The sequence below is a fragment of the Callithrix jacchus genome, chromosome 8 (genome assembly GCF_049354715.1).
Source record: "Callithrix jacchus isolate 240 chromosome 8, calJac240_pri, whole genome shotgun sequence".
In the NCBI taxonomy this organism is placed as follows: Eukaryota; Metazoa; Chordata; class Mammalia; order Primates; family Cebidae; genus Callithrix; species Callithrix jacchus.
In genome coordinates this window covers 118,602,518-118,615,545 of record NC_133509.1, presented here as the reverse complement: position 1 = coordinate 118,615,545, position 13,028 = coordinate 118,602,518, and positions in this window count along the sequence as shown.

Below are 13,028 nucleotides of genomic sequence, written 5' to 3'. Positions count from 1 at the left end.
AAAACATGACAAGAGTCACTTTGGCTCCAGTTTCCAACAAGTTCCTCATTGCATTCAGAGACCACTTCAGCCTGGACCTTACTGTTCGTATCACAATCAGCATATTTGTCAAAGCCTTTCAACAAGTCTCCAGGAAGCTCCAAACATTCCCACATTTTCCTGTCTTATTCTGAGGCCTCCAAGCCTTGCCAACCTCTGCCTGTTACCCAGTTCCAAAGTCATTTCCACATTTTTGGGTATCTTTTCAGCAATGCCCCACTCTACTGGTACCATTTACTATTTTAGTCCATTTTGACACTACTGATAACATAGCCATGACTGGGAAGAAAAAGAGGTTTAATTGGACTTACAGTTCCACATGGCTTAGGAGACCTCAGAATCATGGGGAGAGACAAATGCATTTCTTATTGGAGGTGGCAAGAGAAAAATGAGGAAGAAGCAAAAGCAGAAACGCTGGATAAACCCATCAGAGCTCTTGAGACTTACTCTCTATCAGGAGAATAGCACAGGAAAGACCTGCCCCCATAATTCAATTACCTCCCCCAGGTCCCTCCCACAACACATGGGAATTTTGGGAGACACAATTCAATTTGAGATGTGGATGGGGATACAGCCAAACCATGTCACTGGTCATATCAAAGTAAAGTTCACCCTAATGACCTGTTTTAGCCTCAAATACTTTTTAAAAGGCCTTATCTCCATATAGTCACATTCTGAGGTACCAAAGTGTAGAATTTCAACTTAAAAATTTTGGAAGAACACAACTGATCCCATAACCAAAGGTTTAAGTGTGGACCTCTAACTCAATTATGCATATTCTAGCCATTAAGATCTGTTTACAGATCTTATTTTAACGTTTCTCTTTGAAAATGAAAGTACTTTAAAGCAATAAGTGCAAAGAAACCATGAAGTAAAATAAGGCTATAACGTAATTATTAGACACAAGAAAATGCAAGATTTAATCCATCTGATTCTGGTATATGCTTTTACTTAGCCACAGAATGAGGTTAAAAACGATGAGAGATCTTAAGAGTATTTCATGGATAACTCACAGGGCTTCTTTCTCCTGTTATTAAAATAGTGTTCTGTTAAATTATTTTTTCTGATCATTGCTCTAACTATTCTTTCTTTAGTACTTTGCTGGAGAAATGAGCAAGTATTAAGTAGTAGTACTATCCATGAGAGTATGTGAGAAAAAAAAAATCTTTGCTAACCCAGATTTGGGAAATAGGCTGTATGTGGGATCCTAAAGACTATCTTCAAGCTTGGTGATTTGCTATAAAGACTTACAGGTGGCAGATACTATTATATTTACAGTGTTCATTATAGTCAAAAGTAAAGAGAAAATCAGCGAAAGGAAAAAGCTCATGGGACAAAGTCCAGCCCAATTCTAAGTATCTCTTTCAGTGGAGGAGCACAGCATGAGTTTTATTCCTCCAGCAATGATCTGGAGCCACACGTGTGAAATGTTGCTACCCAGGGAAGTTCATCTGAGCCTGGTCGTCTAGGTTTTTTATTGTCGGGTCATTCACAATCAGGTAGTCTCATAGTGCCTATGTAACTGATCTCAGTTACTGGGGCTTTGGTTTCCTAGATTCAAAGCAGGTGTTTACTATAAATAACATTACTAGTATGAACTATCTGGACAGAATGGCACAGCATTTCACAAGGGCACAGGCATACACAAACATGGTATGAGACACAATAGTCCAAGAGCTCAGCTAAGTTCATTAGAACAGGACTTTCTTGAGAATGAGCAGAGGTAGAGCAACAGTGTACACTCAATTAACTTTCTGCTGTACATGGGCAACTTCCAGCTTACAGTATTTTACAAGCAGGGCCTGAACCCATACCACAGACAGCGAGTACAGGTGATATTTCTAATAATAATCCAGCATAAATCAGGAAAAATAAGTAAGATGAATCATTTTGAAGATTGAATTAAGTTTACAAATAAGACAGAATAAAGTCAGAAGCTGGGAAATCTGGCAGCCAGACAAAAATTCAGGGAAATAATTCTAAACAAAGGGCTAGAAAAATAAGGAAAAATTTGATATCATTTTAAGTGTTACCAGATAACACTTAATTAAATCAGGAATGTGTGAAATGGATTACAAATAAATGAGGATAATTTTCAGAACAAACCTCTCGTGCCTTGTAGCAATATTTCTAAGTTAGAGTGCACCAGCTTTAACCTTTTTCTGTGTTTGTGCATAGGTAAAGAGATATCAGTACATGTTATACTCTCAAAATATATCTCACATTGACCTCATTTTTGTTTAGTGATCCAACTAATTAGCTAACTTCACCTTTGACTTTTATCGTGAAAAAATTGGGCCCAGTGTGAACTCTCCTCTAATTATGGCCTAATTACGTCGACTTTGGAGTCTTTGTTATAACATTGTTGTCATTGGTAAGAGAGCTTTCTTCTAGCCAAGGCTACTTGGAGACTTTTATGGGAAATACGATCAAGTGTGAGACCTTTAATTCTACGTGGTTAAATTCTCACAATGTTTTTGGATCTCATCTCTCTTTTAGTTAAAGGAACTGTTCCACCACTATTTCTGTATGTTTGGGTTTCTTTTCTTTCTTTCTTTTTTTTTTTGAAAATGTACAGCTTATTACTCATGCATGTAGTGATGATTTAACTTCTTGAAGCAGTTCCTTTCTTCATATAGTGATGTCCTTTGACAACTTCAACAAATTACCACAAGCTGGGTGGCTTAGAACAATAAAAATTTATTCTCTTACATACTGAAGGCCAAAAGTCTGAAGTGGGTTTCACTGGGCCAAAATCAAGGTGTTGGAAAAGTTGCACTCCCTCCAGGGACTCTAGGAGAGAATCAATTTCTGTGCCTTTTGCAGTTTCTGGAAGCTGGTCTCATTGCACTGGCTCATGGCCCCATGTGACATCACCTATTCTTCTCTTGCTTGCATAATCCCATTACCTTTTTCCTCTTCTTCCTGTCTCTCAAATACCCCTTTGAATTCTTATTAAAATGACAGTTGGGAATACATTTAGAGCCTATTCTAGTAATGAAGGAAAATATCCCCATTGCAAGATTCTTAACAATCCCATCTGCAAAGTCTATTTTACTGTATAATACAATGTTCATGGGCCCCATGAATTAGAATTTTGATAACTTGAGAAGCCATTATTCAGCCTAACACACTTGTGTAGAATACATATCCACTCTAATTTTACCATTTGGTCAATAACTATTACTCAAAAAATATGTCTTGCATTATCTTTATATATTCTTGGTGCTGAGCAAATTAGTGGGTGAAGAAGAGTCTGGGATTCCTTATTGCGTCTCATACTCAGTCAGCTCAATTCTTATTTTTAGATGATAACCCACGAAAGCAGCTGATTCTTTTAGGTATCTAATGCTGTCAGGTAATACATCTTTTCAAATTGAAGGAAACCTTCTACAAATGGCATTGCAGAAAGCATTTAATAAAGTTTGAGATAACCGCATGAGACAGTACTACACAAGAATTTTTCTTTGTAGAATTTTTGATAGATGATACATAGCTATCATAGATAAAAAGGCAAACAGCACTATTCCCCTGAAAGAATATACAGTTTGTGCATATCTGTTGTGAGAATAAATTGAATTTGATCTAATATAACATGATCATTCCTGAAAGGAATTTTATAAGTAATCGTTTAACTCCAGTATAGGACATAATTGGAAAAGAACAACAATTATAATTATAGGGCTTAATGATTTTTTTTCAGAAAGAGACACATTTTTGGAACAAACGCTAAAGTCAATAAATAGAATGTTATCAATGAACCAGTCAGGGTTCACTCAGGAAAGTAGACTCAATATAAAAAATATGTAAAAGAAGAATTTATTATGAGATTATACTTCATATATGTGATTATACTTCCCACTTCAGGTATGCGGGAAGAGGTTGGAAAATGAAAATCCGTAGTAAAAAGTCAGATATTGTAAAGTCCCCAGGCAACCAGCTGGGACATTGGTGAGAACAGACAACTCAGAGTTTGCTGGGAAATAAGAAGCTCCAAAACCTTCTACTGCCAAAGGAAAATATTGAATGGGGCACTTATAAAAGGTTTATGATATGCTGTTGCTCTGATGCAGTTACCACTCTGTGATGTGTAGCCACGTATTTAGTGGTAGGCCTGGGGTCTCTGTTGGTCATTAGAGCTAGTAATCTGAAAGGTGAGCTGGATGTAGAGAAGATGAGAGAAAAGGTTATCTAGACCTTGGGGCACCACTATATCTGTCTATCACCATATTTACTGTGGTGACTTTCCAAACATAATGACTACTTAATGAGCTCAAGTTTCTCTTTTGCCCAATCTTATCCTGGAATCATACAAGAACAGCATCATCCAGCTCATCCAGCAAATGAGCATTTTGGGAGCACCTTTCACCCCACAGTCTCATCCACTTAATGAAGTTTGAAGGTAGAATTTTGATACTTTCAGAAGCCATTATTCAGCCTACCACACTCGTATAAAATACACGGTCACTCTAATTTTACCATTTGGTCAATAAGTACTACTAAAAAAATGTGCTTATGTAGTGACTATGAGGAGTCACTATGCATTTCATGAGTAACTACTGTGTTAACTTGTAACTACATAGCTTAATTTTGCCTGTTTTATACTTTATTCAAATGGACTCATGAGATATATATTTGCTTCTGGTTTCTGCTGCTGGACATCAACTTTTGTGAGTCATTCATGTTGCTGTGTGTAGTTGCAATGTATTTATTCTCATTGTTATAGATACTATTCCATTGCATGAATAGATCATGAGTTTTTTCTGTTTTAACAATAACGTATGTTTGAACTGTTTCCATTTGAGGGCTATTGATAACAGTGGTGATGTGAATAGTCATATACATACCTTGGGTTGCACATGATTACTTGGTATTTAATTAAGAATGGAATGAATGCTCCAAGAGACAGGTATATGTTTAATCTGACCTGCTACTACCAAATTATTTTCCACAGTGGGTACTTAACTTCTCAAAATAACATTTCTAGTTTAAAAATAATGACAATATTTTCAGTCTTGTAGTGCTATTGTGAGCATAAAGTCATAAAATCCATTTTAAACACTCGTGTGCCTCATATATAATGGGTTCTCAGTAGGCGATGGCTCATTATTATTTACTATATCTTCATAGTTTGATGATCACAAACCAGCCAGAGCTCATTAATTCAGGAAATATTTCTTAATTACACATAACATGCCTAACGCTATACTGTGCACACCCAGCCAATGATATATACCTGAGCTTGACCCTCATTTGTCTCCCAGTTAGCACAAGGAACATTCATATGACTGAATGGAAACCTATACCTAACTACACTAAGTGTGTTTCAAGGTACCAGAAAGCATTAAGTCTACTGTTTGCACAGTATTTGGATGATCTCATGAGTAACAGGGAAGGGCTGGAATGGAGTGACTAGTACATTTTAGCTGAAGGTATGGATATGAAATTCTCATCTAGTAGAAGTAAATTTTGACTAGATCCGAAATTTACTTTTTAATCCTGGTGCTCTAAAATCTCACCTTAGATCACAATTGACATAATAATGGCAAAATTGGCTTGAAAATATTAGTGAAACAGAATTGCATAAGAAAGAGCAAATGTGCCTACTCCTCACGGATTTGCAGTCTAGTGAGAACACTAATGGTAAACAAAGAAAGATATAATACATAAAGTCAAATAAAAAATTATGTAAAGAACAAAACAAAAGTGTTTTTCTCTCCATTCCAACTCTCCCCTGTTACTCATGAGATCATCTAAGTACTGTCCAAACAGTGGACTTACTGCTTTTTGGTATCTTGAAACACACTTATATAGTTAGGCATAGGGATCTACTCAACATATGGGGAAATAAAGCCTGCCAAGAAACACAATCTTAGATAATTTGGTCAGAGAGGCATTGAGCATACCTTCCACAACATGTATGTGTATGTTACCCAAAGGATAGAACATTCTATTTCAGACAAAGCCTTAAGCATGAATATTTAGACATTACATAATGTTAGAACACTGTCCACATTTGACATCTAAAACACACACACACACACACACACACACACACACACACGAGATATTTAGAGAGAAAATACAATATTTGTATTTTCAATATCCTTTTTCAAAAAGCAATATTTTATCAAGGACCTTATAACTGTCCCTGCCATTGGATGTTTTATTGACTAGTCCCCTGGTCCACTGTGACCAATCTTCCTACCTTTGAGATTCTCAGGGATTTACCTTCACCCTTTCCCAGCAAAAGTAAATTGGCCTCCTTGGACTTGGGTGGCCAAAATATAGCCAACCAGGCATCTCAGTGAACAAAAAAAAAAAAAAAAGAAAAAAAAGAAAATACAATATTTGCAGGACCCTGACAAATTTCATAAAATAATCTTTGACATATAAATGTTGACTAAGGAATATTTAGCTGTGACAGTTGATTATTACATTTTCTCATTTATTACAATTAAGAGTTGTCAAAAAGAAGACAAACGAGTCACTAGGACTATTAGGGAAAGAGAATGTGAGTAAAACTTTGTATTTTTATTCTTGCTGACTTATTTCCAAGTCACAATTTCTCGAATTTAAAGTCAAAAATTCTTGATCATGCCAGTTCCACTTGCTTTCAGAGAATTCATCTGGGAGCCTTGTTTCTAACAAGATGACTAATTGCTAGATTAATAAAGACATTAATGTTCCCACAATACAAATGCTTAAGGTTCCCTGCCCTGAATATATGAGAGGCATCATTTGTCTGACTGCCTAGATAGTATAATTTTCTCAATTTATATTCCTCTTTTTTTAATCATTATTCACATTGTTTAAAAATTACCATTTTTCAAAAATTTCCATCAGGGGATTGGTAGATAGTCATAGCAAAGCGAAAGGATGCAGGGAAGCAATCTGGTCCCATCACTTGCTGGATGCAAGATCTTGGCCAATTGACTTAATTCATTCAAGAAATATTTATAAGCACCTACTATGTGTCAAATTCTCAAGATATTTTTAGTTAATCAAAGACAAAAATGTCATCCTATGTGGGATTCCCTTTGAATAGCTAGATTTCTAATCTGAGGATAATTATATCATGAACTATCACACGGGTGATAGCATGGATTAAGTGAATTTATAGAAGGACTTAGTTATTAAACAGATGTGGTCATGACACTTATTTGTCTGAATTTTAAGCAGTTTTTAAAACTCAGTTTCTTTGTGTCTTCCAGACACCATAGTGCCACTTATTTTTTAACAGCCAACTTGTTTTAAGGTATATTGTTTATACTTACTGTTCTTGCTTTCTCAATTTCCTATTAATTACTAAATTCACTATGATTTTTGTTTTACATCACCATACACTAAATTCATCTTATCGCTGCAACCAGACACCATTACCATGGACAGTTCTCATCCCTACAGTGTTTTGCTTTGGCAACATTTGACACTCTGGAAAACTTCCCTTGAATCCTCTTTCACTTTCATGGCACCATACTACACGTGTTTTTCTTCTCATTTTATGCTATCTCGTTTTTTCTTACTTGTAATTAAATCAGAATGTTCTTCAGGCCTGTATACTCCATCTGGTCAATTTGATTCACTTCCAAAGTCTAAATTACAAATATTACATGTCATCTCCAAAATTGCTCTCTTGCCCAGAATTTTTCGTAAAAGAAATAACAACGTATTTATTTGTTTCCTGCTCATTTCAAGTGGATATCAGGTAGTATCTCAAACTCAGTACCTACAGTCCTGAACTTACTTTTCATTAATCCCAGTGAACCTGCACGCATTTTCAATAATACTACCTTCCTCTCATTTATCAAACTGAAAGTCTGAATATAATTCTTATTTCTTTCTTATCCTTTATTATCTACATTCAGTAAACAACGAAGTCTTGTCATTTTGGCATGTAATTTATCTCAAATCCCTGCTCCCACTCTATTCATTTCACTTTCACCCTTACCGTTTCTTTCATGTACTGCTGCAATAACCTTCTAATTTATGTTCTTCCCTTTATTCTTCCTTACATTGAGTTCATTCTCCATAATTTTAGGAGAGACCTTTCTGACACGAATATGAACATATTACTGCATGATTAACATCTTATAATGATAGTAGATAAAATCCTAATATGTAAATATGACCTTCAGAAATTCCTGACAATTTAGTCTTGAATTTCTCTCTAGCCTCTTCCTGCTTGTCTATCCCAAATGTCTACTGTACTAATGAGAAAAAAAATTGCTGAACAATTTCATTTGCTCTTTTCTACCTCTATCTCCGTTACCTATTCCAAATGTTCACTGTAATGGTGAGAAAAAAAAAAGGTTCTGCACAATTTCACTCCTTATTTTCTTTCTCTCTAGCATATATTTCCTTCCCTTTTCCTAAATTCATCCTTATGTGCTTCAACTTCCAAGGTTACTCTTCTCTCACCATGGAGGTTTTCCCTGGACCTTCTCACTGTGTTAGGAGCCCCCAATACAGCTTCATGTTCCCATGTTATGTTCTTATTATGACAATCTTTATATCTCACTATAGTTTCATGTGTGCTTAGCTATACTTTCTGTTAGTTTGTCAACTTCATAATCAACTCAGTTTTTCTAGCAGCAAGCAATGCCTACTACATTATATTCACTTTACAGTACGTATTTATTTAGTGAATGAATGAATGTTGATGTATTTATGTAATTATTTTTGTTAAATGGGGGAATAGATGCTGAGGTGTTATTATCTACTCTTCTATATCAAGTCACTTTTCTAAAGTGCATGTTGCATTGGCCCCAGTAGATTTATAATGACTAAATAATTGCAGTCACTATCATACACCTGCTTATTTTTCTCCCCAAAAAAGGACACAGACACAAATAACTAAATCGTTTAATTTCTCAATGAACCCCTTTCAGATTTGGTGATGTCATTCTTTAAGTCAGCCACTGCATTATGGCACAAATGCTCATCTTAACTCTATTTGGTTAAAACATACCGGAACCAGTTCAGGAGGCTTCAATGTCCTCCCAAGGAAGTATCAAACAACATATCACAGCTGTCTGCCATGAGGTTTACATTTCACTCAACTCTTCCCCTTTTGTCTCCCATTCCAATTTAAATCTCTCTCAGCTACAACTGCAAACATGTAATTAGCGCTATTAAATTATGTTTACCATAAACAAAGGCAATCATCACATCTGTGAAATTATAGTCATAGAAAATAAGTCCCTTAGAGGTCTCCATTTATTAGGAAACTAAGAACAGTTTTTCTGGGTCTGTATTTTAGATCTATGTTAAATACAATAATGTATATTTGATGCTTTTATTTAATATGGAGGGATTAGAAGAAGGTATATTAAAATGGTCTCAAATAATTGTTTTATTAATAAACATTCAGAAAATAGCATGAAGATGAGCACTTGTGTTATCTTGCAGTGGCTGACTTAACAGGTGACATTACCAACTCTGAACGGGACATTGAGAACTTAACTGGCTTAGCCATTTGTCTGTTCCAAATATTTTATTCACTGTACATAAGAGTTTCATAGCTCAAAGGGTTAAATATCTCAATAATATTATAAAAGTGGTTAACTCTTTTAAAAATATAATTTTTACAAAAGGAGAAAACTCAATAACGTTTGAATGTGAATCCAAGTAATACACTTAGTTATGGAAGTCAAAGTGTGGGAAGGTAGTTAATCAGGAATAATCATTTCCGGCTGAGTACTAGAATTATCTGAGTTAAAAATGCTTTTTTTCCTAAGGATAAAAATAAATGTACCTTGTAGAAAGTAAATCAAAGTTGGATTACATTTTATAAGGAAAATAAACTCATATGTTCTATCAATGCAAATGTGTTATTACAAAACTAAAGCAATCTTCTGGAAAGTCACAAAAAATTATTTAACATTGAATCTGTGTAGACATTTTTTTAAGTAGCATGAAAAGATCAGACAGAGAACCTGGGACAGAAGAGAGTACGGTTTGATTAGTTAACCTTTCTTTGCTATTATTGTCAATGATCTCAAAAGAAAATGCTTGTAGAAATCCTGAACCCCTTGATGGTTTTAATCTTAGTAGATTGATAGTCTACAATTATTCATATATGGTGGTATCAGTTCACAAAACATTATATTTATTTTACTGACTACCAAAGAATAATTCTACTTTCTTCTGTCTTGAAATAAAGTGTGCTTGTTCAGATTACTGTGATTACCATTTCCTGAATGGGAGCAGAATGCACTTGAATTGCCAGGACTTTTCTCCTTAGTCTCGGGCTGCTTTAGGTTACAGATCTATTCTAATTATTGAATACAATCAATTAAAAAGAGAAATATAGTCACAAGGAGTGTTGAAACTGATTTTTCCTAAAAGATCATGGATTTTTATTTTTTCTTTTCATCTCAACTACAACCCTAAATTGGAGAAAAACTGAATATTAAAATAATTGTCATAGTTTCTCCTCTGTTCAGTCTTCTGTACTCAATGGGCATGCTAATTTGTTTCTGTCAGCCCCACTGTAACAAAGCCTCCAGGCTGGGAAAAGATAGTTTTTCAATTTGTGGCAGCCAGACTACCATTATCACCACCTGGAGATAAAATCAAACCAGGAATTAAATGTTGAATTGAAGAGCCCTTTCCAAGTCTCTTGAGGCTTTTGTTTGTTTGTTCATTTGCTTTTTCAGCATTTTTTTTTTAATTTTAGAAAAGTAAAATTAAAGAACATCATTAAGTGTTCAGGTATTATTATTCTGTTTTAATTTTTAAGTAGCATGTGGAATTCCTTTGGACAAAAATTTTAAAAAATCATCTGTACCTGGAAATATCTTCTTTGAGAGCTTTTGAGAGCTTTAAAATTACAAATTCAATGGTTGTAGGACTATTTAGATTGTTGATTTCATTTCACTTGAGTTTTGATAGTTTGCCATTTTCAAGAAATTGACTCAGTTTTTCTATTAAATTGACAAACTATAAATGTAAAAAATAATCATAATAATTTGCCATTCTCTGATATTAATCAAATGAGTTACATTGTTACTCATATTCATATTTTATCTGTTTCCTATTCCATACTTTATTAGGTCCTATCTCAGCAAGATTAGTTCTCCAATTAAAATTACATCAGTTTTACAAATAACTTTTTTAAATATTTATAATTTATTTCACCAAAATTGTATTTTCCTTATTCAAGTTTTGTAATCTCTACCATCTTTGAGCAAATATAATCTTCTGTCTTGGTATTGAGAACACTTTTTATTTTTGTCTGTAGCATTGAATAGAAGAACATAAGAAGCCTGCAAATCTATACCCACCCCAACCTTGGGCCTACAACACTGGGAAAGTACAACTCTTAAGAAGATAAATATTCATGACTTTCATAAACATAAGCAGAATCTATATCAAATATTTTATTCATTTCACTAATTAATAGGTGAAGTCATAAAATGTCCTGGTTCAAAAAATATTTGAAGATCTAGATATTTATAGGCAATTTATAAATAAATTTTGTAAGAAAAATATTGGGTGAGATTAAAAAGAAAATCTGAAAAGTGGTTACTCTCCTCTGGGGCAATAAAATTAAACCTTTGTAGTTATATTTTCTACTCTACAGAAAGTACCAGCATCATTACAGATAAAAACTACATGTTAAAATATAATTTTGTCAAATGGACTTTTACTCAACCGTAAAGAATAATGAGAGCAAAGCATATCCCCTTAGATAATCCTTAAGTGGGTTTGTCTCCTTCGGACCTGAAAAAACACACAATTGATCTTATACTTTTTTTCCTAATGAGACTCAATCAAATTTTTAACAATCTCCAAATAAACAGTATGAACAAAAGAGTACACCAGAATCCCCTCACAAAATAAATGAGATAAACTCACAAGCCTTCTACGTCATAACAGATAAATAAAAGACAAAAAAACAGAACCTCAACAAAGTAAGATTTATCAAGCACCTTGTATACATAGAATAAGAGGAAAATAAAATTATAAATAAGTATATAAGTTCCATGGATGAAAAAATTCAAAATTAAGTGCTGGAAGAACATGTTACTTTAAAAGATCTTGAAACAAATTTTAGTATTTAATTCCCATTATACCCCTCTAGATGAGGCATTTTAATACTGGTTTTAGAAGTGAAAGTACACACATCTTTGAAGGTTAAATAATGAAAGAATTAAGCCATGACAGTGGGTTTTCAAATGTGCAAAGGATCTACTTTTACAGTAGACAGAGAGAAAAGAAGAAATTAACATTTTTAAAGATAACATAGATACCAAGAGTATTATATTTATTTTACTATAGTTAATGCCTGAATTCCTTCATGTTTGCCTTCTTTTATTCCCTGAGCACAGTCATTATATAAAGAACTAGAGAGTCTTAAAGCAATGTAAATCATCACTTATTTGTCAGAAAATTCAATACCCTATTTCCCCGTCAAGTTTACATTAAGTTTTCTGAAGAAAGTCATGTCAATACTCTGAGTGACAGATGATAAATCCCAACAGTAGTCTTATAGATTAGCAATTATTCTGGAATATAACTACTCTAAATTTGAAATGGGATAACTTCATAATCATTGTCTAGTATATGTCAATGAATATTTCATTTTTTGTATCTCCTTAATTGGTTGTATATTACCCAGTCAATGCTTCTCACTATTTGACATGATATTAAAGATTTTTTTGCCCTCATATTCACACAAATTTCTTTTTAAAGTCATGCTTTCTTTTCAAAGCAGCTTCCCACATCTCTGAGAGCTTTTTCACCCTTAAAAACAATTTTGAAATTAAAAATACTTTTTATCAAGATTGTGCTGTGCTCCCAATACTCTGCCTCCCAAATATGTTTTCTGATTCACTCATTCCATTTCCTTTCCAAAATATTGTGATTTTCACAGTATCTACTGTTCCTATAGGCATACTTAGGAAGAAACTGAAAAGGCAGCCAACACAGACTTCCTACCTAAAGCTTTTGAAAAGTTTTGATAAAAATGTTAAACGCTAAAG